Source organism: Pelecanus crispus, chromosome 3 (genome assembly GCF_030463565.1).
Source record: "Pelecanus crispus isolate bPelCri1 chromosome 3, bPelCri1.pri, whole genome shotgun sequence".
Taxonomy (NCBI): domain Eukaryota; kingdom Metazoa; phylum Chordata; class Aves; order Pelecaniformes; family Pelecanidae; genus Pelecanus; species Pelecanus crispus.
Window position 1 is genome coordinate 115,888,834 of NC_134645.1, and position 24,333 is coordinate 115,913,166.

Here is a 24,333-nt window from a genome sequence, read left to right on the forward strand (position 1 = left end):
AATCCTTGATCTTGTTTCTTACTCATCATCTGTGAATTTCTGGCTAATTATCTACCATCCTATCTGACTGCTGCTATTGATGTTAATACGCTCTTTGTTGTCTGAAGTTTGGATGATGATATGTGCTTTTTTTGTCCACGTTTACCAATCCCTCTGTTTATTAAAACCAGATGTGGGAATTAACTGATTTTCCTGATTATCCTCTCTCTAGAGGTTTGGTTTTTCTTTAGTTTAAAACTCTCAGCTGTCCCTGCTGTGATCACAGAAGGCCATCTCATCCACGGAGAAACGTCCTTTTTCCATGAATGCCTTCTGGTGGTGGAACACCCTGAAACTTCCCTTGCAGTGTCAGTTCTTGAACCATAGGGATGACTTTAACTTGTAATGGCTTTTCCTTCCTTTTATAGCGTTGAAAGAAAGTCCCCAGGGATGATGCTCAGAGGCTAAGCCTGGTCTCCTCAGGCTCTCTCTATAGCCTAGAGGGAGGTAGGCACAACCAGGGAGCATCTAAAACAGGCTCCTGCTCCAAAGTGCCTTCCTTGTCTACTTCTCCCACTGGCAGAGAGACTATCCTCTTCTGGGCTGAATTTAGTCCTGAGCTTTGTTCATGCCTGTGGTTGACTTCTTCATCTGCACACTGAGAGCAAGGGCACCTCATCTCTTACTGAAAGGCCAAAGATAAATCTCTCAGGCAAGAAGGAGCTTGAATACTCTTAATAATAAGGACCAAATAAATCAGTGTAAGTAAACAGAGAGCCGAGGACAGTACAGTGGAATAGCTGGAGGCATGGGATGGAAAAGGAGATGCAGAAGTGGAGTATGATGGAGCAAAGTCAGGCCCCCAACACGAGCTGTGGCCTTGCAGTAAGAAGCAGCTGAAAGACTTCACGGTGCAAAGACATCTTGCGGCATTTCTCCAAGCAGGAAGAATGAGCCCAGATTGCTGTGTCTACAGAGGGCGATTGTGTTATTTCCCATTAAGCGGGTAGACACAAAATCAGATTTTCACTCTAAGTTGTCTTATATTTTTGGCCTGTGATTGGATTGCAAATGCATGCTGGATATTTACATTTCTGGAAACAGGCTCTGGTGCTGTCTTCTTAACCAGGATCCAAGTTAATTTGCTGAGCTTCCAGATGGGAGCCATTCATTTCTCTATCACAAATCTGCAGGAATGCTTAATTTAATCTAGATTTTCTAGCTCAGTAGTTTGCCCATTCTAACGTTAAAGCATTTTCCTTACCTCCCCTTCTGCTTTTTTTTTTCTTTCTTCCCCTTGAACTGAATTATCCACTTGTGCAGAATAAAGAAAATGGGTTTTGCAGAAGGAGCCACCTGTCCGTCATCCATCCTGTGTGGAAGCAGATTGTCCTTCCATCTCCTATAGAAGCTTTCCTAAGAGGGGACTAAGCACAAGGAGTAGCTGGTAGAGCCTCTTAGGCCTGTTTCACTTGGTTTGTTGAGGCTTATTAAATTTTGCTAGCTGCTTTGATTTAAACTATTTAATGATCACCTTATTCTGGTCTAGTACATGTGCTGAATGAAGATGATGTTAAACTACTGGTTCTTTCTCTGTTGCTGGTAGATAAGGATATTTGCAGGGGGAGGCTCATAATTTTCCGTAGCAACATTCAGCCTCCAGTGCATTGAGTGACTTGTGATTGTATTATAGTCGCTCTTTAATGAAATTTTAAACTGCATGTCTTTTTACAATCACTTCTGCCTGGGGTTCTTAGATAGCCATGCAAACACTATGTATGTCATTGCCGTGGCATGTAGTACATACTGAAGAAGCAGATGGGGTGCAGACAGGTAAGGTTAGCTCATGAGCTGGCTCCTTTCTTCATTACTGCATTTTCCATAACAGTTAAGACTGTGGTAGGAACAAATGATGTATCATGTTTTAGGTACTTGAGTTTCAGAATGAGTGTATTGAACCAGCTTGAGGTCAGCTTTATTATTTCTTCTTGTGTTACAAATTCCCAGCGCTCCCAATAGCCAAACCTCATCCCAGAAAAACACAGAAGTGCTGCACAGAGAGACTGCATCCCTAAGCCCAGGAGGCACAGCATGCCCAGAGTGACTGGCATGGTTGAGAGCTTGTCCTGAGCGGGTCGGGTCAGTCACCTTCAATAGTTAGCACATGGGTAAGCATCTACAATTGTCCTGCGTGGTTTCTGTGTTGCTTATGGTCACGCAGCATTTGAAGGAAGCTGGGGTTGGTAGGGAATACGCAATATGAAGTTGTCCTATTTCGTTCCTTGCTCAGGATTGTTGCCTGTGAGGCTGTGATGATGGGGACAACGTGATAACGTGCCAGAAGACATCTTTTTGTTCTGCATCAGTACAACATAAAGTCTTGCTGCCTCCTGGTCTGTGGCTCAGGCCCCAAGGTGCCAGGGTGATGCTTTTACCCAGGTGATGCTCAATCCTTGCAACAGTAGGGCAAAGTGGGGTAGTTGGCTAGGCAGCCAGGAAGCTCTGGCTGCTGACTTCTGGTATAAATAGTCCTTGGTACTTTTACATTTTGGGGATGGAAGTGTATTGGTTTTCCCCACAGTAGATGAGGGGACAGGTTTTGGAGTATTTTATCAGGCAATGGAAGCAATGTGGGCTCGCTTCTGGAAGGCAAATGATGGAGCGTGGGGCAGGGCTGGGTGAAGCGATACTGCAGTTGTGCCCGGAAAGGCAGGCACGGGCTTGGCAGCACAGCCCCGCCTCGGAACTGAGGGCAGCCGGTACATTTTGTACACGCTCGAAGGGTCAAGGCACGAACTATACCTGATTCTTGGCACCACCGGCAGGCTGTGAGACACCACAAAGGCAAAGGTGGTGTGCTGGGAATGATGCAATGAAAGATTATTTGGCTAACAGTACTCAGGTCAGCATCTCAGGTTAAGAGGCAGTAACCTGGAGAGGGACAGAAATTATTTGAAATTGTATAAATGGTACTATAATATATATTTTATTAGGCCATTGTTTTCCATCTTATCTTACTTTACCACTGTAAAAAAGGATGAATATAAAGGAGACGGAAACAGCATTGGTACTAGAAACAGAAGCTTCTGTAATGCAGCCATGAGATAAGCTTGTTACATCGAAACGGTCAGCCTGGAAGTTTTCTCCCCACCATGCTGTGCATGCAAACTCATTAAGACCCTTTAGGAGTTTCTCATGGTCTCCTGCTGTCTTAGTGTGAGTAGGACACTGAAAACACGGGATTATGCCTATGCTCCCCCAACATGCAGAGCCTTACGGTGTGCATGTGTTGTGAAAACTGCTTGGCGAGGCTGCCCTGCAGCAGCTGGAGCTGGTTCAGGCTACCTAGCAAATCCTATTAAGTCAGGAGTGTCAATACAGTGTGTACAACTTTGGTTCAGCGGGGGCTATTTATAGCTGCAGTAAGAGTATTTTGTGCACAGGGGTTTTCTTTTGCACCTAATCAGGGACCTTGGCAGATTCGCCATCCCCTTTACCTGCTCAGCAGCTCAGGTGCCAGACCTCTGAGAGCACTGGAGTGTTTTAGCTGGAAATCCTGGTCATCTTCTAAGGTCATCCGAGGGCCATCGTGGTGGAGGGGTTGTGATTTTCTGCCTGCCTCTCTGTACAGCATCTCCTCCTCTCCTGGCCCACTGGGTTCGGCAGTTTGACTCTCAGGGTGTGCAGTGCCCTGCCTTCGCCATGAGCGTTGCGGTGGGAAGAAGGAGGGACGCCATATACGTGTCAGCAATGTCGTTAAACTTCTCAAGCTCTCTCCATGATGAGTTAGCTTTCTGAAATGTTTTGGGGCAAAGTGCATAGGATCTGGAGTTTGGAGGGACCGAATGCGGCAAGGGCTGGGGCAGGGTAACAAGATGTGCTTGGCCTTTGTGGATGATTTATGCAGCCCGTCAGCAATGTCAGTCCATGGTTTTGGGGGCTGGCTGGGTAGATAGGAAGGACTTGCCTGTAGGAAGTTTCCAGCCTGGGGTAATCCAGCGGTGGAGCGAGGACCTCCTTTGTGAGCGTGTGTTCACAGTCTGGTTTTAGGCTTTAGCACTTGGCGAGAGCACTAATGGTATGTCAAGGAATTGCCACTACTTTCGTTTTAAAATAACACAGTGTTGTTGGAGTACAAACAGCAAAGACCAGCGAGAATGTGCTCCTTCCCGCAGCCAGCCTGGGCTGGGGTCCCCCAACCACTGCTAGCCCCCAGGATGCTGCTGCGAAGTGCAAACAAGCGTGTTAATAAAGCGTACAATCTTTCTGCACGTTTACTGCATTACACTGCGCGAGTTGATTATAGGGATTGTTTATTTTATGGGGGGTTTTATATTCTTATTGGGAGCCACTTGCCGGTCTGCACAGAAGTCTGATTAGCTGAGAATTGCTAGCTCTCTGGTATATGTTCACCTATAAAGTGAAGGATGCAGCAATAAACACAGTCCATTAGGCTGCTGGAGAAGTCTGTAGGCTTCTTTGGAGGCTGGAAAAGAGAGGTCTTGACACTTAAATGCCTTTCCCTTGGGAACTCACCTGTGTTCAGCATGGGGGGCCTGTGCTGGCATCCCTTGGGGGTGCCGGCAGCCCATTTCAGCCCACCGGTGCAGCTCTCCACCGCTGGCAATCTGGGGTCGGGGTGTCCATGGGTCTCTGTGCCTGCTGCGGTGGTGAGCTGAGGAGGAGCTGCCTTACTACAGCTGGTCTCATGTGGGAAGGAGCAGGATGCTGGTGTCACTGCAGCCACAAATCCGTCCCATCGGCAAAGCAGTGTGGCCAAGCCTTAGGCAGTTGGAAAGGGAAACATGCTGCTTCTGTAGATGAAGGGAATAGGGAATTGTGGCTGACTGTGGTGATTCTGCAATGCTTCCTAGAAGCATGATGCTCCTTGCAGAGTGCGGTTCATTAGTTAAGTAGGTTTCAATTCAAGTCTCCTTCAGGGTACGGGGGCACAGCATAAGGCTTCTGCTTTGCCCAGCAAATGCACCTCCCCATCGCTCCACATGAAATACCTTTCAGTTTTTAAGCAAGGGGATATTTGACCTCAGCGCTGGGTGCCTCAGTGTGTTGCTGGAGGGTGTTGAATGGGCACTGTACATGAGCGGATAAAGCATGGACAAGGTGACTAATGACATTTTAGTGTGGACTTGGTAGTGTAGGTTAATGGTTGGACTGGATGATCTTAAAGGTCTTTTCCAACTTAAACGATTCTATGATTCTATGACATCTGCAGCCTTTCAGCGATATTTTTGTGAAATGTTTCCAGTGTAGCAAAAACCCAGGGCTGTTCTCACCAGTATCCTCTTTTCCTCTTTTTTCTTTTTTTTTTTTTCCTCCTTAATTACAACAAAAGATTTAATTTTTTGTTAAACAGTGTAGAAAAAAACCTTTCTTTGGCAATAAGGCAATGCTGTGGTTTAGCCCCTGTTGGCAACCAAGCACCACACAGCTGCTTGCTCACCCTCCCCCCGCAGCGGGATGGGTGAGAGAATCAGAAGGGCAAAAGTAAGAAAACTCATGGGTTGAGATAAGAACAGTTTAATAATTTAAATAAAATAATAGTAATAAAAATTGTAATGAAAAGGAGAACAATGAGGGAGAGAAAAAAAACCCAGGAAAAAAAAAGTGATGCAACCGCTCACCAGCTGCTGACTGACGCCCAGCCAGTCCCCCAGCACCGATCGCTGCCTCCCAGCCAACTCCCCCCAATTTCTATACTGAGCATGATGCTATATGGTATGGAATAGCCCTTTGGCCAGTTTGGCTCAGCTGTCCTGGCTGTGCCCCCTCCCAGTTTCTTGTGCACCTGGCAGAGCATGGGAAGCTGAAAAGTCCTTGACTGGCATAAGCAGTACTGAGCAACAACTAAAACATCAGCGTGTTATCAACATTCTTCTCATCCTAAATCCAAACACAGCACTATGCATGATACTAGGAAGAAAATTAACTCTATCCCAGCCAAAACCAGGACAGGCAAGCAAAGGCTATGGAGAGCTTTGCTCTCTGTGGTGGTGCATTCAGGACACCACTGCTGGCGTCACGCACGGTGAAGTGGTTTGGGGCAGCAGAGTGGTGCTGCTCTTATCCCCATCCTGGCAGCCTTGGAAGAGGCCAAGCCTCCATCCAGGACAGGATAAAGGTATATTTTTAACCACTGTTTTGACAGGATGAGTTCAGCCTCTTGGTCAAGGTGGATCTGGGCTGCAGCGTGCCTGAATGGTGTGTCAGCTTACAGCCTGCCCCAGTCCCTTCTGGGCACCCCCAAACATTGACTTGTTTAGAAAGCCCAGTCTGGCTGGTTGAGACGGGCCAAGAGAGTTGAGTGAGAGTGAAGCAAGGGGTGGTTGTTAGCTAAAGTAGTGTGTGTCCTAAAGCCAGCCTGTGTCTTACCACGTGTTTGTTGGGTTGGACTGGGGAAAAGATGTCCACGTGTCAGGTCTGCTTCTTAAGTTGCACAAAAACATCTGCCAGCCTTTCCAAAAAATTTTTAAATATCTGCAAGGCTGCATTGAATCTGCTTTTTATCCTAGTGTACAGGACCACTGAGTGGTTGCTGTGGCCCAACCGTTTTGGCTTCCACCCTTTTATATTCACAAACATCTTATTGTTGTTGAGGTTGTGGAGCAAAGCTTGTGTGTCTTCAAGCCTTGTAGTGCTTGAAGCTGTCCAGTCCATCCCTGAGCTACTGTGCAGTGACATAGCCACCAAATTCTTCTTGTCTTGGAGGTAAAAATCAGCAGTGAGATACTATAAAAGAGGCAGATGCCTTCTTATGATTTCAAGTGGCTCCATTTTATCTTTGAAGTTTGCTTTCATCAAAATGACAGCTTACACTTGTCCAAGCAGTATGGTATCCAGCAAGTAGCGAGAACATTTTTCTGCCTGGGATTAGGCATCACCGGTGACGTCAGGGTGGTGTGGAGCTCGTGTGGCGTTTGCAAACAATCACTCATAAAACCAGTGCTGTGATTAATTAGGGTTTTCAGAGCTCTGAAACAGTCATTTCTATATTAATAATGTTCGTGTCTAAGTGGCCCTCCGCTGGTGTGAGGTTTCTCTTTGAACAGAGGTTGACACAGGTAATTTTGCCATTAGAGCTTGAATATGTAGCCACATCAGGCTGTGGGCACAAATTGTGTCTTGTGTAAATGTATTTGCTCCTTGAAGGTTTTCTTCTCTTTGATGTGGTAATCTTGCTGCTGTAGGTGTAAATATGTGTATGCTGACCTAGTGCCCCCATTTTTTTTTTTAAAGAAAGAGCTGTGAATATCCAATAGACATGTTTTGGAAAACCAAGGGATCTTTCATCTTTTTATTGTTATTTTGATAAAGAGGGAAACTAAGTCCTGTACCAGAAATTCCCACAGTGGATGGGTAACCATCCGGGTGGTCTCATCCTAGCTCCAAAAATTTAACCTGGGGAGCTGTAGACTGCAAAACCATCAACCGCTTGGGAACCCTTAAACCCTTTCTACCTGCCTGTGCCTCTGAAACTAAAGTTTGGGGCCTTTCTTGAGATCCCGTATCTTGTTTAACCAAAACACCCAAAGATACTATAAGTAATGATTTCTGAGAAGCTGTAGAAAAAAGAAGCAACAGCCAACTCCCAGCTAGTAGGGATTCAAAACTGTATTTTAACTGGTGGGAAGGGACAAATAATCCCGCGTTAGCTTTTCTTTCTCTGAAATGTCTGCAGCGAAGATTTGGAGGTGTGAGCTGCATCTTTATCCAGGGGCACTGGATGTCCTAAGCCTGGATGGGTTTTGGGGAGGTGTGAAAGGGTAGGACGAGCTGAGAGCAGAGCCACCTGCCTGCTTTTACGCTGTAGCAGCGCTAAGAATGCGTTCCCTTTCTGAGCTCTCTCTTTGGGCTTTGCCTGCTTCTTCACTCAAGAGGCTTAATTTGGCGTTTGAAAGACTCTTATTTTGCCTGTGTAGGAATGGGGCTGCTGAAGGGGATAATGGAAATGTTTGGGGTGATAGAGTGACATCTGTTCTCCACCATCACCCAGGAATTTCTGAGTGTTGGAAAGATGTAAAATGTAAAACCCATTGCTGGGTGGAGTGAGGGTGAATGGGTGGTTTGTGCATGTGTTTTCGCTTCGTATTTAAGAAAAAAAAAAAAAAACCAAACCATGATCTAAAAATAAACTGCAAGCTTGCCTCCGCTTCCTGGTTCGCACAGGGCTGTGGCGGAGCAGCCGGAGCAATGGGGTGGCGGGCCTGGCCCGGTGAACCCCCCTCCTGAGCCCGGGGCAGCTGGAGGGGCGAGGTGAGGGGGCGAGCAGGGGGTGGCTAGCACCCCGTCAGGCGGCCGGCCGCGGAGCAGGGCTGATGGGATGTGGCTGGCTGTTCTCCGGGTGCGGGGGGTCATGCTGTCATCGGTCGGTACGTAGGCACCCAGTGAGTGTCTGTCCTGTGTGGGGTGGCTGCTTGAAATCCCTCTGCAAATATACATCGTGACGTGGTTGTGCAAGCGTGCAGGTCCTCTGTCGGTCCCGAGCATATGAGTTTTGGCGGGGAGGGAGGTGGTTGGCTTTGAACCCTAAATCGCAGAGAGTGATTCAGAGGTCCGGAGTGGAGGAAGCAGCTCTGGGTGAAACAGGTAAGCAAGCAAAGCAATGGTGAAACCATCAAAAATGTATAATATAACAGGAGCCTCTCATACTGATGCAGCAGCATGGCATTACAGTGGTGTAACCAGCACCAAAACTCGGCTTGAAAGCTACCAGGACACTGTGCAACAGCAGCCGTGCGGGCTCGCGGGGGCCTTTGCTCTCTGGGTGGGGAGGAGCAGCGCGGTGCTGGGGTGGTTTGCTGAGCCGGTGCTAGGAGAGTTGCAGATGGGAAGTGAGAAAGGCAGCGCCCAGCTGAAACTACGGGGCGGTGTGTTCGTCAAGAGATGCCCTGGGAGCTTATTTTTTCACTAAGGATGCTACAATATTCCTTTTTTTTCTTTCTTTCTTTCTTTCTTTCTTTTTTTTTTTTTCTTTAAGAAAACCTAATGATATTGTGTAGGGGATGCACAATAGTGTTTACAAATAAACTGACAAAGGCAATAGGAAGTTGCGTAGTTTTCTCTTCTCTTTACAGGCAGGATTGAAACTCCCCTAGCTTGTGGTTAGTAAGATATTGCACAGCCTGATTCTGGCCTGAGCTGCCAGCAAGGACCTTTACTTTCTTCTCTGTGTGAGCTAAATCCATTTTACTCCATGAACCTCCATGAACCTTGTTTTTACCTCCATGAACCTGCCTCCTTTGTCTCAAATCCAGAAGCTGGTGATGTGGAAAAATTTCTCTGAAAGTCCTTCTAAGTTTTATCAGTGATTTCTCATCAGTAGTCCTACCAAAATATATATTGTCTGTATATTTACATTGCATATTTATACTTCACAGCTTGTTAGTTCTCAGGGGTTTAGCAACCTCCTGGAAAAATTTGCACTGATGGGGGAATCGGTGGTTTCAGTCTTTTGTGATCTTGGTTTTCTGACCTGTATTAACGTACTTTATCCCCAGCCCAGGGGAGATGGGGCTTGCCGGTTCAGCAGTGGGCTGGCGGAGTGGCACCGGGGAGGTACGGGCTTGCTGAGCAGTGGGTTGCCCAGCTGGGACAATCAATGATAAGCATCCGGCATTTTAAAAGCATTAGCGGACGATGGATATTATATCTGTATGTAAAAGGTACTTTTAAAAGTGCCTGGAGGGGTTGCAGATTGCCCATCTAGCTGGCGAAGCATCTGAGCAGCAGAGCTGCATGGGGGAGCATCTTGCTGTACTTGGGGCTTTTCTGAGCAGGTATAAAGTTGATGGATGCAGTTGAGTTTCCAGACGACTATAGGCAGTTTTGCACAAGTAGTCACGAAGGGAGTAATTGTGGGTGCAAAGGGAAACGTGGCTAGTGTGGCGGCGCAGGGCTCTGATGAGTGTTGCAGATGATCTGGGTTTCTTTCCACCATTTTCCCCTGAAGAAGGTCCAAGCCCTTGTGGCTCTGGCTCTGCTGCATGGCCCCGTGCTTCGCGGAGCTGCTGCAGCCACCTGGGGGGATGCTCTGGGCTGCGGCTGCTGGGTGCCAAAGCACCCAGCGGGGAGGAGATGCTCCTGCGTTGACTCGAGCAGTGGCATGAGGGACGGGTGTTTAACAAGGGCTGCCGTCGTCTCGTCCTTGCTGGTGTCGCAGCCCAGGGATGGCTAGCTGCTTTTTATTAACCACAGGTTATTCATCTGCTTGGTTTTCCTCTGTGGGGGAAGAACTGGTTGTAGTGCAGGGATGCTCCTTGGTGTATCTGGTGGTTTCAACTTGCCTTGAATTTTGTGACTAATAGCTGCAGCAATCGAATTCAGTGTCTGAAGGCAGCACCACAGTCACGCGACGCACTTGGGAGGGGACTACAGGAATTTTTCTATTTAGCTTCTCTGAAGAATTCTTCTCATCTGGCCAGTTTGGCTGGTTTTGTTGTTGGTTGGTTGGGTTTTTGATATTTTGAGGTGTGTATATGGGTTTTTTTGTTATTAAAGATGAAGTGATAGCTCCTTGGCTCTTTAATGTAATGTAATTAGAGGAGCAGGCTATTGAATTGTTCTGGCTAAAGCTGTGAAAAAGAATAAATTTAACTGCTGTTATATGAAAGATCTTCCTCCTTCTGCTTTTTTGATGATGACTGCCCATTTGTGTTTTAGCATCTGCTCCTGTAAGAAAGTGGAAGCAAATTAGCTGGCTCAGCAGAAACTGAAACCCAAACTAATCTCATGTTGGAGTAAACACTCAATAGTCTCATTGTCCGTAGGCACTTCAGCAGCAAACCCAGGGAAAAAAGAAAAAAAAATCAGCATTAGAAACTGGAATAGATGGCAGAGAAAGCATCAAAGCCCTTTTGTTGTTTTCTCCAGCACCCAGCAGGCTCCATGCATGTGGCCGGCAAGCACAAAGTTTGGCAGCAAACCACTGGGAGCTTTGCCCTGCTGCTCGGGGTGCTGGGCACAGGGTCCCGCACCCGGCAGTGCCAGAGCCCAGCTTCACCATCACCGTCAGGGTGGCCAGTTCCTGCCAAAGCTCTTTATGAGCTTTCCGAGGCTGGCTGCCATGCATCCTGCAGAGTCCTCCCGTCCTTTCGCCCTGTGCTTCCCCACTTGCATAACTGACTTAGGCATTGCCCTCCCTGCTCTCCTTGCCATGTCTTTGGCACTTGTGCATCACTTGGCCTCTTTGTTTCGATAAATAACTTTCCAGCCAAGTCGCCTCTTAGGTGAGGCTGGGAGTGTTTCCAAGCAGAGACACTAAGTTTAAATTCTCGCCTATTTAATTTTGCAGATCAGTTTCATACCTAAACTCAGTGGGGTTATTTACTGAAAGTATATGGAGAATAATATTTCTCATTTAAAAAAATACCAGTTGCTTGTGAACTCTTGATGCTTCCTCCAGTCAGAAACTGAAAGTGGAATGGATTTTTTTTCTAATTAATTTTATCTGACTGAGAGAAATGTAGAGATTAGTAGAGCATAAACAGAAGGAAGTAAAGTAGCTCTCAAGTGTTTTAATGATCTGAGTAGCCAGTCTGTTTGGTGTGAGTTGTCACTGAGCCTTCAGTTTGGCACTTAGGGTTTTAGTTTGTTAAATTAAATAAAGCATGGAAATAGTGTTTCTAGAAATTGTGGTCCAGCTTAGCGTGCATACGTTCTTCAGTCCCACATGCAGGATTGCTCGGTCTGTGCTGGTATTCCCCAGCTTTTGGGGGATCCAAGGGCTTTTCCTTGCAAGGTGTTGTCGTGTATTTTAACTTATTAATGCTATAGACAGTGGGGTCGAGTATGCCCTCAGCAAGTTTGCAGATGACACCAAGCTGAGTGGTGCAGTTGATACATTTGAGGGAAGGGATGTCATCTGGAGGGACCTCAACAGGCTTGAGGAGTGGGCCCATGTGAATCTCATGAGGTTCAACAAGGCCAAGTGCAGCATCCTGCACATGGGTCAGGCAACCCTCAGTATTAATACAGATTGGGCGATGAAGGGATTGAGAAGGACTTGGGGACACTTGTGGACAAAATACTGGACGTGAGCCAGCAACATGGGCTCGCAGCCCAGAAAGCCAACCGTATCCTGGGCCACATCGAAAGAAGCGTGGCCAGCAGGTCAAGGGAGATGACTCTGCCCCTCCACTCTGCTCTGGTGAGACCTCACCTGGAGTATTGTGTCCAGCTCTGGGGTCCTCAGCACAGGACAGACATGGACCTGTTGGAGTGGGTCCAGAGGAGGGCCACAAAAATGATCCGAAGGCTGGAGCACCTCTCCTACAAGGCCAGGCTGAGAGAGTTGGGGTTGTTCAGCCTGGAGAAGGCTGCGGGGAGACCTTATTGCGGCCTTTCAGTACTTAAAGGGGGCTCATAAAAAAGGTAGAGAGAGACTTTTATCAGGGCCTGTAGTGACAGGACAAGGGGCAATGGTTTTAAACTGAAAGAGGGTAGGTTTAGATTGGACATAAGTTCTTCACTATGAGGGTGGTGAAACACTGGACCAGGTTTCCCAGAGAGGTTGTGGATGCCCCATGCCTGGAGGTCTTTAAGGTCTGGTTGGCTGGGGCTTTGAGCAACCTGATCTAGTGGAAGATGTCCCTGCCCAGGGCAGGGGGGTTGGACTGGGTGATCATTAAAGGTCCCTTCCAACCCAAACCATTCTGTGATTATTCCTGTGAGATCTGGTGCCAAAATCTGCATTTCTTTACTGGCAAAGGCTGCAATGTTTCTTAGCTGATATTTATACTGTACTTGAACAACTGTTGGCACTGTTGCTTGATGAAGGTAAGCAAAATTCTGGTGTCTGAGTGGCAAAAATTTTCTTCATGTTTAAGACGTGAGGCATCTAATATTCTCAGTCAGGGTAAATTTAATGATATTTTATGGGCTGGTAGGCAACAGAAGGAAAGAGGTCAGTAACCTTCTGAAGGAGAGGAAGCAGGTTTGGTTTGTTTGTTTTTTTAAGGCTTGCCAAGTGTTGTCATTTATCAGGCAGCTCCTCTTTATCCCCAGCCCCTGTCCTTGTACCTGCCCAGGACCAATTTGAAAAAACTCTTCTCTTTGTCGATGCAGGGTGATGTGGCACTTCGGGACATGGTTTAGTCTAGTCTACCCTTGATTGGTTTAGTGTGGACTTGGTAGTGTAGGTTAGTGGTTGGACTGGATGATCTTAAAGGTCTTTTCCAACCTAAACGATTCTATGATTCTATGTTTGCTGCGGCAATATGTGTTTCCTCAGTCAGCTGCTTGGCAAAGCAGGGAAGCCCTGTCAGCTGCCTTTTGTACTTAAATTATCCACTTTTTGGCACAGCAACGGGCTCTTTCTAGCCCTGTGCATGGTGCCTGGCATGATGGAGGCCAGATCTCAGCTGACACTTCTCCGCATCACAGTGGGAGCCCTCCAGCATCCCACTTTTGGGCTGGGGCAGCCACTGGCAGATGCGATCACCATCGCAGACCTGGAGCAGTGGAATTCCACTGGTTAACTTTTAAATATGTACCAGCCTTAGATGTGCTCTTAGCAAAGAAACGGTAGCTCCCACCGCTTGTACAGATGTGTGAAACCAGGGTACTCATGTTAAACATAGTGCTGGCTGGAGCGTGTGCACACCATGGTTTTCTCTGGGAAAGCTGCAGGCTTGGAAACACCAGCTGCAGTGGCAGCATCGAGAAATTGTATGTGTTTTAGTGGGGTTATTTGTGGGTAAAGAGTGGTGCTCTGTTGTTGAGGAGCTCTGTAAGCTCTGCCTGCAGTGCTCCTTGCAGCCCCTGTGGCTTCGTGGTGCAGTCTGGAGAAACGTGCTGCCTGCCAGAAAGAGCAGTTTCGGTCAAGAAACAGACGTTTTTTATAGAAAAAGTAGATCTGGGGGATTTCTGCATGCACTGATTTTAATTACTGGCTGTATTGAGTTTGCGTAGCAAGGTTTTGGTAGTGCAGGGCGGGGCTACAGGGGTGGCTTCTATGAGAAGCTGCTAGAAGCTTCCCCTATGTCCGATAGAGCCAATGCTAGACAGCTCCAAGATGGACCCGCTGCTGGCCAAGGCCAAGCCCATCAGTGATGGTGGCAGCACCTCTGGGATAACATATTTAAGAAGAGGGAAAACAAACCTGTGGTGGAACAGTTGTCGGAGGAGAGAAGAGTGAGAATATGTGAGAGGAACAACTCTGCAGACCCCAAGGTCAGCGAAGGAGGAGGGGGAGGAGGCACCAGAGCAGAGATTCCCCTGCAGCCCCTGGTGAAGACCATGGAGCGGCAGCTGTGCCCCTGCAGCCCATGGAGGCCCATGGTGGAGCAGATATCCACCTGCAGCCCGGGGAGGACCCCATGCCGGAGCAGGTGGATGTGCCCAAAGGAGCCTGTGTCCCCGTGGGAAGCCCACACTGGAGCAGGCTCCTGGCAGGACCTGTGGAGACAGAGGAGCCCAGGCTGGAGCAGGTTTGCTGGCAGGACTTGTGACCCTGTGGGGGACCCACGTTGCAGCAGGTGGTTCCTGAAGGACTGCACCCTGTAAAAGGGACCCACGCTGGAGCAGTTTTGTGAAGAACTGTGGCCTGTGGGAAGGACCCATATTGGAGAGGTTCATGGAGAACTGTCTCCTGTGGGAGGGAACCTATGCTGGAGCAGGGGAAGAGTGTGAGGAGTCCTCCTCTTGAGGAGGAAGGAGCGGCAGAGACAAAGTGTGATGAACTGACCGCAACCCCCATTCCCTGTCCCTCTGCGCCGCTTGTGGGGAGAAGGTAGAGAAATCAGGAGTGAAGTTGATCCTGGGAAGAAGGGAGGGTTGGGGTGAAGGTGTATTAAGATTTGGTTTTATTTCTCATTACCCTACTCTGATTTGACTGGTAATAAATTGATTGCCCCAAGTTGAGTCTGTTTTGCCTGTGACTGTAATTGCTGAGTGATCTTTCCCTGTCCTTATCTCTACCCATGAGCTTTTCATTGTTTTTTTTTTTCTCTCCCCTGTCCAGTTGAGAAGGGGAGTGATAGAGTGGCTTTGGTGGGCACCTGACATCCAGCCAGGGTCAGACCACTGGCGTGCTGAGACATGTAGGGGTTTGAAGCTTTTTCATGACTCGTGTCAGAAGCAATGGGTTGTTGGAGCAACTGCCTGGCTGAGCAAGCTTGTGCCTGGCCAAAGCTACCTGTGTGCCCCAACGCACATCCAAGCGCTGTTACAGCATAGACCAAAGTTGTGGCAAATGATCAGACTTGTGGTATTTTTGCATGGTTTCTCCCCATCCGTTTGCTTGCATGGTGACCCAATCCAGGGTGCCTTTGTGGTTTGCAGAGGGTCCTGCTGTGTTGCTCTGGTGCGAGCGCTGTTGGTGCTAGGGGAGGAGTTGTGCCAGAGCACCGTGGTCCAGCCCGCTGAGTAAAGCAGCAAAGGGCACACTTCTCTTGATGTCAAAAAAAAAAAAAAAAAAGGTGCTTTTCTCAGTAGCAAATCTCTCATTGACTGCAAGCACCATGTGTCTGTAAGTGTGCATGAACACGTTTGCTGAAGAGTTTTCCCTGCCCATACAGCAGATCCTGAGGCACCTCATGCTCCAAGCGGGCTGCAACCTGCTCGTAGCATTCAGGGGTATTTTTAGTTGCCTTTTTCACTGCTCTAGTAAAGGGAGATTTTATTTTTTATTTTCAGAGTAAATGCCTAATGGCCTTTCTGTTTGTTACAGCTGTTCTTCTGATGTGCCAGATCTGAATCTCCCCCTTTAGGAGGAAAAAAACCTTATTATGGATAAAACACAAATATATGTGTGTGAGAAGCTGCATTCGCTGAACATGTTTTCTAGTACACAGATCCTATTGAATAGCAAATAGAGAGTGATTGTGGTCTCTCCTAGTTAAGGCTGTGGTTAGATTTATTTGGTTGGTTGGTTTTGTACAAGCCTGCTGGTTTGTTTATAAAACAAATACACTGTTATTCCCTGCTCTCCCACTGGATGGGCGGTAGACCGGGTGCTTCCTGGTCACCCGACGCTTACAGCTGGAGAAGAAACTGGAAAATCCTTGTCTGACATGCACTGCCAGGTTTTACATGTGGAGATATTCCAGAAATGTGTTGGAACACTTACTTCTTAATGTTTTTCCACTGAGCTTCACATCTCTGCCATTAGACCTTATCAGCGGATGGGTTTTGAAGCTCCCCATTTGGGAGTGCACAGATCAGGTATCTGATGCCACGACACCGGTGTTTGTCGTTAGCATGAAAGAAGATCAGGGTGTGGTTCTGAGAGAGCTGGTTAACCCTGGGGATGGAAGTCACAGAAAAGGCAAGAGATGCAGGGGGAGTCTGTCTCTGAAGCGGGGAGAAGCTGCTCATCTGGGAGCGTGGAGAAGAGCCTGGGCAGAGCTGAACACAGGTTGACCCGAGGCACTAAGGTGAGAAGACAAATCCCCTTCTTGGACGTGTTCCCAGTGCAGATAAGGAAACTCGGTGTCACTGTGCCAGCGCGGGCAAGACCTCGTCCAAGATGGTGCAGTGTGGTCCCAGTGGGCAGGAGTCGGGAGGCTGTCACGGCACTAAGTGCAGAGGAGGATTGTTGTCAGCGTGATCGTGTTTCCAAGAGGAGCAGCTCATCTCTAGGAATATTGAAAATAATGAGTACAGACTGCATTAAGGTGTGAGTATATTGAGATACATCCACCCTGGCATAGCTCTGTACGGAAGCCATTAGGACAAAGCTGAGTAGCAGAAGCTTATAGGACACTGAGACGGTTTGCAAGCAACAAGGAAAAGAGAAATAACCTATATTTGCTGAACTGAATTTGCAGGAACAGTGGCACTCAGCGTCTTCACCTCTGTGCATGCCTGTGGTGATACGCTGCATCTCCAGGGCTGGCACTCGGGCAGGTCTGCCCCTCTCACCCCTAGCTGTGAATTTGGTGTCACCGTGGGCTGTTTCTTACTGCACTTTGTCTAATTTCAGCCCAACAAAGCCGCCTTCTCAGCTGAGTGCTCACTGTATTGCCATAATATGAATTAGTAGAGACAACCCAAGAGTTCTAAAACAACAGTACACTTACTGAGTGCATTTTGTTGTCCAGTGAACCCAGAACATGGCAGATAATTGCTATGAGAAATAGTTTTGATTCTTTCACTCCTTTGTAAAACTGGGAAGGAGCTGATAACTTTATCTCTCCCAGTTTTGGATCAAGCACAGTTTCGATGGCTATCTCGGCAGGTCAAAACCACAGACGTCTGTTCCAAACCGGTGGATAATTGCTTTGTGCAAAGCCATTCATGAACTAATTTTTTCCTCCAGGAAGGTGAAGTTTGTTTATTCAATCCCATTTCAAAGCAATGCCATTTATTACCAGAGACCATAGCAGAAATGTGTGCACAACTCGGTTCTTTCCAACCTGCCTGTATCTTTGTTTTTGTTTTGAGAATATAATTTGGAGTATATTTTTTCTGTATTGCTGCTTAATCTGTCTAGCCTGATATTTGCCAAAACTGTGGTTTCCTTCCTTCTCTCCCTTATTTACTGTTATTAAATCTTCCAGCCCATTGAAAATATCTGAGATGTAGATTTAAGCAACTTTGGCACAGCACAAGTCATCTTTTATTGGGTTAATAGGCAATGGGTGCTCCAGCACACTAAGGATGGCTTGAAAAACAAGAAACAGGCTTCCTCCCTTGGGCTGACGCGCAGGGTGGAGAACAGGGTGAGTGAGCAGTGTGACAACTGAATATGTACATTAAAATAGACACATAAGATAACTGATGCAGACTGTACAGAGGAAAAACCTGGGTGGTCTGCAAATATGTATTACTGTATTTAGGGTCTGATTCTGTCACATCCAAGCAAAGTAAATATTCCGTCAGCATTCATTAGGAGTAGGGTTTTTTTTGTCAATGCCAGTTATTTGCTTATCAGTACTGTTGCCCAACCTATAGGTTGTCCTGGCTCCAATGCTCATGGTCTACACGTGGGACCGTGCGAGAGGAAGGAAGGAGGCAAGGGGGGAAGATCCGGTGTGGCTGCGGAGGGAGGGAGGGAGGGAGCTGGGAGGGATGAGTGGAGCAGGTTGAGTGTCTTTGTCCGTCAGAATAAAGGGGGTGCTGCAGCCCTATGGGCCATACGAGAAAGGGCTAAAAGGTAAATGGTGCTGAGAAATAGCGTGATGTAAAGATGGCATTGCAAAGTGTAAATGTAGCTTCTTGATTTTCCTTTTTTGGCAAAGGATGTTCTCGGGGTACAAGTCTGGCTCTGCACCTTTGGTGGGGGAGCTGAGGGTCCTGTCCTGGGCTTTCCACAGTTCTTTTTTTCTGGATGGTGCCAGTCACAATGGGACTGTGGGCAGCCCAGCCTTCCCCTTCCCACCAGCGTGGTGGGAACCGCAGCAGGGCGGCCGCATCCTGTCAGAGACCCCCAGCAGCCTTCAGCTGGGTCCCAGCCAGATAGGACTTTCTTCCAGCAGCAACCCTTTTGGTCTTCAGCAGAGCTCAGGAGGAGGGTTATTTAAAGCCCTCGTCCTTTCTGTGGAGTATAGGAAGTAGGAAGCGCTTCCTCCCCATAGATCTCTATCCAAAGCTTTTGTCTGCTTCCTTACAGTCCCACCCTGCTTGGAGTCGCTCCAAAACCCAGCATGCCAGGGCAATGCGCCGTTGTTCAACAGGGTCATCCTCAGCTGCGACTCCTCTCCTTGTCCAAAACAGAAGGTTTCGGCACCAAAATGCCGAAAAGCACTGTCCTGGGCTGGGCTGTGGGATATAAAAATGCCCATCTGTCCGCCCTGCCCCACCACCCCTCCTGGAAATGTTGGTGCTGCAGAGAGGAAATACGGGGGTTGACCTTCCTTTGGGAGCCAAGTGGTGCTTGCTGCTGCGTTTGAGTTGTGAAATGGGAGGTCTCAAGATAAGTCTGACAAGTCATGATCTCTGCAATAGAGGGTTGAGAAGCTAAAAAAAGAAAATGTTAACCACAAGGATGTGAGGGCCTGAAATGCTTTTAAGGTACTGCCTACTCTCTTCAGAACATGGTGGGGAAATGTAGGACTATTTCTGTTGCACTGGGTCTATCTCAAGAAATTCCAGCAGCAGGACTGTGCCTGTATTTGCAGAGGAGAAAGAGAAGAGGCTGAAGGGGAGGCTCAGCCAGGGCAGAGCATCAACTGGAAGATCTACCTAGTGCCTCCATGGTCTGGACTGCTTTCAGCTGAGCAGATAAAGCTTCACTTTCCTCTGGCAGGAACACCTTCCCTGGTGCCAGTGTGACCCCAAACATCTACATCAGTTCTGGAGCGGACTCCCCTGACTCTGAAGGTGGTATGTTCGCTTGCCTTCCCTTTTCAAAATATGTACTGCCAATAAAAAGCTATCAGCAGGCTTCAGGATGAAGGGAAGTGGCCCTCGCTCTTGTGTGCTGATAGATGATGTCTGCACACCCCAGGAGAAGGCATCACTTCAGAAACTTTCAATTAGTGCACCATCCTCCACCAGTGTAACCCTCCTTTTAACCACAGCCACGTCCTTTAAACACTTTTTTCCTGTTCCTCTCAAGAGGAAAAAATAAATGATAAATTATTATGTTGACATTACACAAATGTTGCACTTACGGAAAGGTCTTGTTGACATGGTTTCTCACACAGGATACCTTCTCCTTATACAGAAAAGTTGCTGAAAATTTCCAGGAAAATAGATATGTTATCCTTGGGGAAGGGAGATTAAAAAAAAGTGACAGCCTTGTGGCTAGCATGGATCTTGGTTTGTGAAAGATGCAGAAGTTGGTGAAAGTATTGGGTTTAGTAGGATTTTCTGTAGCCCTGTTAGAAGTGGAGTTGACTAGTAGTTGATATCAGGTATAGCTTAGGGTCCCTTCAGAGACCAGAGTAATAAATGAAAAGATCAAAAAGTGGCTGAGGTCAGTATCCTGGTGTGGCTGGACCCAGAAGAGCTTATATGTCTGTGGCCTGATATGTTAAAAGCTTACTGATTACATGCTTTTTTTTTTTTTTTTTTGCCTTTACTAAAACAAAGTTAATGAAGATAGTGCCATCTGAAAGAGAGACCTTAAGGTGGTATCATGAGTAGGTTTTCTCCCTCGTCCCCTTCTCTGCCCATGAATGTCCACCTTCAGCATCGCTGTTGAGAGAAGACACTCATTTCCTGTTTTTCCAGTCGAGACCTTCGCCGATGCGGCACCGAGGTGGTGGGACAGGATGCGCCCCATGTGTGGTCGCAGGTGGAGGTCAACTATTCTCATCCCACGCCTATTGGGGTACTTCCTGCTTCAAACCCATCGCATCTCCTTCCTGTTACCGTACCCAGTTACACCCATTTGGCCACTTCTGGCATCACTTAGATGTAAATACAAAACTCAGCATGATTTGATTTTCCATTTGCTGTCTTGCCCAGCCTGCTGACAGAGACTCAGCTCCAGGCAGCCCTCACCCACAGCGTTCAGAAAAGCACATTTGGTGTGGATATTGCTGGGGATGGAGCTCCGTGGTGGAGGTTAATGAAAAAAGTGATGTCTTGAATGTGGATTACATGGTTTGCTTCCGAGATGATTTGCATTCAAGTGTTGAATGCCATGCAGAAATGCCAGAGGAAAGAAAGGATTTTCAAAGGGCTGTTCTTGGCGGCCCTAAAAATGTCATCGTGTGTCTGGGTCAGGGGGTATCCAGCTATCTCCTGTGATATAGAGCACTCCCTTTCTCTTAGACAGACAGTCATATTGCTCTTCTGCATAATTTACAGTGAAAACACTTCAAAGCAAATCATACTGTCGAGTGTTCAGGATTAATGCAAGTTGCAACTACTTGGTGCAGGGGCTGGGACTGGAGGCGTTCTGCCGTGCTGCTGCATCGGCCACTGCTTGCCATGGACTCAAGTGCTGGGAGAGTCCAGCAAGTGCAGTCCCTGACCACTCAGCGAAAGGGGTCCATTTTTGTACTTCTTTTCCAGGAACTAGTCACAAAATAATGCAATGTCTCCTGTTTTCTGGAAAATTGCTTCCATTTTTAATGGTGGGAACTTAGAGGCGAGAGGAGGTATTACTCATATCACTGAGCATCATGCATGGCCGGAGAGATGGTCTGTCAAATCACCGCTGAACAAGCAAATATGTCCTTCTCGTCTCTGCAATGGGTATGGAAAACGGCATTTTGTGGTCAGCATCCACGTAACAGGGATGCCAACACCCCACTTATCCCTGCGACCATTGGGTCTGGTGTTCACACCACCAAGCTGCTACCTTGGGCAAACACCCATGTGTGCCCTCACACGTTGCCTGTGGGGAGCCACCAGCCCGGGCACGCCTTGGTGTGGGCAGGCCTTGCTATCCCAGGAGGACAGCAAGAGTTTGCCCCAGAGTTCTGTCCACATCCCAGCACAGATTTTGCTATGACTCAATACAAGGTGTTTGGCATCATGTTCTCAAGGCACAAAGGCTTTTGGTTGTCATGATACTAATCTGAGAACAAACCCTGCATCACGTTCCTCACGTGGTGCTCTCGTCCAAGATGTGCGATGGGTACGTGGCTTCCCTGCGTGTGACAGTAGTCTCTGCACTTTTGGCTCCTTGATTTTAAAAATGTATTTAAAAAATCCCTTTGAGGCTAGTACAGTCACCTGCACCAAGACTTGAGTAATATCCTCACCTAGCATAGAGCTTGGGCTGATTCCTCCCAGCAGAAGATTGGGTCTCCTGTTGCCTGAATTGCTGCATCCAGTGGAACCAGGTTCCTTCCTTAGTGGTGGGATGCTGTTCTCATGTAGTTATTTTACAGAGGTTTTATTTCACAGGGTTTTACACCTCTGCAATAAAAAAAAGTTGAACTCTAGGTTTGCTTTTAGATTTTTAACTTCAGCGGTTTTTTCATTCAACAAAAAGGAGAATAAAGGTGTGAAACAATTAGATTGCTGCTATTAGTGGTTGCCACTGAAGGGGAAAGAGAACAATGTTTTGAGAAGAATTTTGGTTTAGTGGAGTGTATTTTTACAAGGAGGTTACCTGGTGGCTTTTCTGCTATTTTAAAGTGATGATCTGTGTAAAAAAGCTCATTTAGAATGCTAGATTAATAAAATAAATGGATGCATTTATATTAGATTTGAGATTTTTGGAACAAAAAATTGGGTAGTAGCAGAAATAGCTGTGTAAATACACAGATTGGATGTAAATACACAGTGGATGAAAACGTTAGTGACAAACAGTCTTTCCCTTTCTGTAGATTTTTTTCTTCCCAGTGTTTCAGTATTTCTAAGCATCTAGATAAACGTTGGTTAAATTTTTGTTCAAGGTAGCTAGTTGGCATATCTCCAAAATCGTACTTTTCAGCATCTTTTTCCTAAGCATACCTCTGCTAAATAATGCTTTTTTTTAAAAAAAAAAAAAAAAGTTTCTTTCCACTCTTTGAAAATAAAGCCAGTTCTCCTCTCTTCCCTGTTTCAAATTAGCTACCCTGAAATCCCTTTAATTTTCCAAGCCCTGTATCTCAGCACAGTACCTGCAGGTGGGTAAGGGAAGGACCTCAGATCTTTCCCCCGCCCCGTCCCCCATTTAGGCATCATTAGCAGTGAGGATGGTCAGTGAGGACCGATTATCATCTGTCCCTGTCTCTTTAGCAAGTGTCATTGTCCCCAAACTCTCCATATTCTGCACATGAATGGCTCTGAAGCTAGGGGGTTTGCTCAGGTGCAGTTGGCTGGCCCTTGATACTGCCATATTTCGGCTAATTCTTCTGACATTTAATCCAGCTTCCTTTCTCCTAGGGCTGTAATTATTCTAGAGAGGACAGCTATGTAAAAAGTGGGAATACAATCCGTATTTGTCCCTCAAATCAGTACATACGCATCCTTTAATGCAAGCAAACAAGACTTTTAAGAAGTCAGTGTGCCGTTGAAAATCCTTTAATGTTTTAGGGAGTTCATGAAGGTGGCTTTGCACACCAGAAGAGGAAAAGAGACTGAGGTATTGCGTCTCCACGAGTGTAGCAGGGTGCTCGGCACGTGATGCAGCACAGAGTATCTCACTTCGGTGGGCAGCCCCCGTGGTGCATTGCTGCCCCTTCCACCGACCCCCTGCACAGAAATGGGGTGTTAAGGAAGCTTTCTGGGCATGGCCAGCAGGGAAAGGGTGGGAAGCTGGATGTGATTTGCCTTCATTAATTAAATAAATGCATCCTACGAAACTTTTAACATCCAATGACAAGACAGCCCAACTGTGCTAATTCTGTGGTTTTAATTACATTAAAATTATAATGCCCTGTGTTGATTTTTATCACTTTTTTCCCCTCTTTGTAAACTGTGAGGCTGCAAAGTTCTCTCTGCTTTCCCAGTTCACATCAGGCACCTCTCCCTGTCCTTCAGGCCTGCGCTCAGAGCTTTATTGAAGATTATATATCATAATAGTATCTTCAAGGAACATGACATGAGTTTTTCCTCATGCAACACAGCCTTACCTGAAAAAGACCTTGTACGCTAAGACATTGTGCTGACATGTTTTCCTTGCTCTGTAATATTGTGTAAACAAACTAATTTTTTTTTTTTTAAGCCTTGCCAACTTTGCACAGCATCTGAAGACAAAATAGGGCTGGCTGCTTCTCCCTTGGTTTTGTTTAAAAAAAAAAAAAAAAAAGGAGGAAGAAAAGGCAAAGGGAGGAGACGAGGAAAACCCACTCATGATTTTCTTTTCCTGTCTGCAATCACAATCTGCATTGCTGCCCAATCTGCTCCCACCCAAATTAACCCAATTTCCTAATTTACTCTAAATATTTCTGTGCTTTTCTTATTGCATTGGGAATATTTGCCCTTTACAGTAATCAGCTCTCCTCCCTGAGCTGGAGAACATTATGGAGAGAGAGCTCCCTGAGGAACTGCCACTTTTCTGGTCCCAACGCAAGTCTCATATTTTCCTCATTAGCAGTGATTCATGAGTGTTTGGGGGTGTTTTGTGGTTCTTTTGTTTCCTTGCAGTGATTTTGTTACCATGCCCTCAATTGCAAACTCTCATCTCCTGGTGATGGGGGTCAGTGTCAGTGGGTGCAGCGGCTACGAGCATGCCCCGGCTCACTGCAGTGGCTGGGCAGCTACTGCTGCTATCATCTGCAAATGCCTCTGCACCACGTACCGATGATTCGAACGTAAAATGGTTCTCGGGTTAATGCATTGATGCTCCATGTCAGAGACTAATTGATTTTTCTCTGTAAATCAGCAATATAATCCCGTGTAAAGTAACTTCAATAGACAGGAGCAATCCAGAGACCTAAGTGAATTTCTTAGGTTGCAGCCCTTGCAGCTGACTCCATGAAATTAATGTGCCAGCCTGGAAATATTCCTCTCACATAGCTATTTGCAAGATTGGAGCCTTTGTAATTATATATTTCTTTGGTGAGCTGG

At 46.9% G+C, this 24,333-nt stretch overlaps 1 protein-coding gene across 2 annotated transcripts in view; it reads left to right on the plus strand.

Annotated features, from left to right (window-relative positions):
* HPCAL1 (hippocalcin like 1) overlaps positions 1-24,333 on the plus strand; it is a 68,436-nt gene that overhangs the window by 32,423 nt on the left and 11,680 nt on the right. Inside the window, exon 1 of one of the 2 annotated variants that reach the window (XM_075706875.1) lies at positions 8,215-8,250. The exons of the other annotated variant lie outside the window; for it this stretch is intronic. The gene's annotated coding sequence lies outside the window, so the exon portion shown is untranslated. Of the gene's footprint in view, positions 1-8,214; positions 8,251-24,333 lie in introns of those variants that run through there. 2 annotated transcript variants of the gene reach the window in all.